Raw genomic sequence first — 2,747 nt, forward strand, 5'->3', positions numbered from 1 at the left:
AGGTATGTCTTGAACTTTACCAATTTTTTAAGCTCCGTTTTCATCATACAATCAATGGTAAACCCCTCGAGGTTCTTCAGTATAATTTGATCTTCCTTCTCTGATGAACTTGCTGAAGAACAACTAAGAAGTTTTCATAATATAAAGGTTAAAAAGATTTCAATAAGATGTGGTTTACATTATTGTGGTAATTATAAGGTATTAGTAGAATTAAAGAAACGAAATTAGGTATGTCTTGAACTTTACCTCTATTTGTAGCTCCGTGTTTCATGGTTTTATGTCTTTTTGTTCTTTCAATTTATTAGCCTATTCAATATGGAGTGTAATTTGTATTTGAGATTCTTGCGCTTGGATTATGAAAATATGAATACGTTTTGAATTACTCAAGCTGTATGGATCGACTCTTTGAAACATATTGATTATTGAAGTTAAATTGCCTTTTTTCTCTTTTTTCCATTCCATTCCTATTCTATACCAAGTGTTTAGCAAATAGAAAGAAACTCCACTGATTGTTTTTATTAAATAACATTCTTCTCAAATCTTAACTGTATGCAATTAAACATTTTTTGCCCCTGAACCTTCAGTTTTAACAAACTTTTCTGCTCTCAAGTGAACACATAAAAGAGTAATTTGACTAAGGTTACACCATATCCTACTTAAAGCTATGTTGCTCTTATCTTAGTCAGTACCTTTCCATTTCTGTTTGCATCTTTAATTTCTTTGTGTTAGTGCTTCAACACCTCAATATCTCTTTCCATTTGTTTAAGATTGAGCCAATTCCAAGTGGAAATATGTCTCCCGGGTTCCGCAGTGTGCTGAGTGTTGGACTTATTTTAATGTTTAAATTTATTTCTTTTCTTTTTTGCATTTTTCTTTGGCTCTTGTGCATGCAACACACAAGACAGAAGTCTATAGTGAGCATCTCTTTGTTCTATTGATTAGTTGATACTTTGATTCACATAAAACATATCACATAAATTCGTTCTTCACTTATTCAAAGTTCCAACTCCAAAGTGAAAGTTTCGAACTTGCATACTAATTTTATAGATTCTATTCCATTATTTTTTTACTTTGATTAGTTGTTAGTTTGATTTACCATAAAAAAAAAGATGTTACACAGTACAATTGAATGTTTCAGAATCCAGAATTTTTTTATTTATTTGTTCACTTTTATTAGTTCTTGATTAGTTGATAGTTTGATTTATATAAATCAAAGTCTCCAGACTCCAAAAATTCCAATAATCTATTCAAGGTAATTTCTAATTGTGTATAATTCTATTAACTTCAGATTTTATATTAAAATAAGTTCATATGAATTACTGGTTTAAAGTTTTAAGTGTGTTTGTGATTTACTGTGTTGTAAGTTTTAAGTTCTATTATGTTTTAAGTGTATTGGTGAGTTTCTGGTTTTCAAAAAAAAAAAAAAGTGAGTTTCTGTATTATATTAAGTATTATATTAAGTTATAAGTTCTATTTATCTCCAGGCTCCAAATGAACTGTGTTGTCTTGTGTTTTAAGTTTCAAGTTTTTATTTCATTTACTACTCCGTATTAGTTTATTAAGGACACAATGTTGGTTTATTAAGTAGACACTATTAGTTTTAATGTGTTATGCACTTATGCAGATTGGCACTTGGCAGTATGGTTGTATGCCTATAACTTCTGGACTTTATGAACTCTATGCTGAAGTATGTACAGTATACATCCTTTTGGGTTTGCATAGCATTCTTGTTAGCAAAAAGTGTGATAAAAGGAGGAAGAATAATATAATAACCTTTTGTATACAAAGAAACATGAAGATTTAAAAAGAGCAATCACAACTTACATCTTCGGAATCACTATAGAACTCACAGCTATCAAAATTGCTGCAGGTTGAACAACTCCTCTCCTGGGCATATACTGATGTGGCAGACAGTTTTGAGGAAGGTAATTATAGAAAACATAGTGTTATACAATCACCTGTATGTTGCTGAGTGTAATCTATAAAGGTAATAAATTTTGGACAGCAATCTCATTATAATAACCTATTGTATACAAAAAAAGTGAAGATTTAAAAAGAACAATCACAACTTACACCTTCGGAATCAGTTTAGTACTAACAGCTATCAGAATTGCTGCAGGTGGAAGAACTCTCGGCATATACTGGTCTGGCAAGCGGTTGAGGAAAGATAATTATAACAGACCATAGTGTAATGCAATCAGCTTTATGTTGATGAGGCTAATCCAAAAAGGTAATAAAATTTTGGACAACAATGTCATTATCCGGCAAACAAAGTGAGATAGAAATGGAATTGTTCTGAATCTATGAAAAAGTTACATTGGAAAAAGTAATGCGCCAGTCCAGACTCCACTAACTTTTGCAAAGTTAGAGATAGAGATGTAATTGCTGTAATTAATTATACGCCAAGCTTGGATTTGTTTGGAGGACAACCACCTTATTATCCGGGCAAAAAGATTGACAGTGAAATGGCGTTTTGAAGAAATCAAAAAGTTTTATTGGGAAACGTGAATTGCCACTAAGTTTTGCAGAATTAGTGGTTTGCTGTGTAATTATATGCCAAATGCTATGGAATTATGGCAGAATTGTAATTTGTATAAAAGCTGATGGCAATTGATAATAAAAATAAATCTAAATGTTTGATAAAAAAATCTAAGCCACAGGATGTTAAATAAACGGTCAGCATTGGTGTCATTTTTGAGGGGCATTTGGCAAACTCTCAAATATAAGTATAGGGAGATATATATATA

The 2,747-nt window shown here is 31.1% G+C and overlaps 1 long non-coding RNA gene across 1 annotated transcript; it reads left to right on the forward strand.

Annotated features, from left to right (window-relative positions):
• The first annotated feature begins 71 nt into the window (after positions 1-71).
• Positions 72-2,648, forward strand: LOC116007821. The gene is made up of 3 exons (XR_004095358.1): positions 72-1,687; positions 1,871-1,925; positions 2,120-2,648. It is a non-coding gene; the product is annotated as an uncharacterized LOC116007821 (long non-coding RNA).
• Positions 2,649-2,747: the final 99 nt, after the last annotated feature.

Source organism: Ipomoea triloba, chromosome 16, assembly GCF_003576645.1.
Source record: "Ipomoea triloba cultivar NCNSP0323 chromosome 16, ASM357664v1".
In the NCBI taxonomy this organism is placed as follows: Eukaryota; Viridiplantae; Streptophyta; class Magnoliopsida; order Solanales; family Convolvulaceae; genus Ipomoea; species Ipomoea triloba.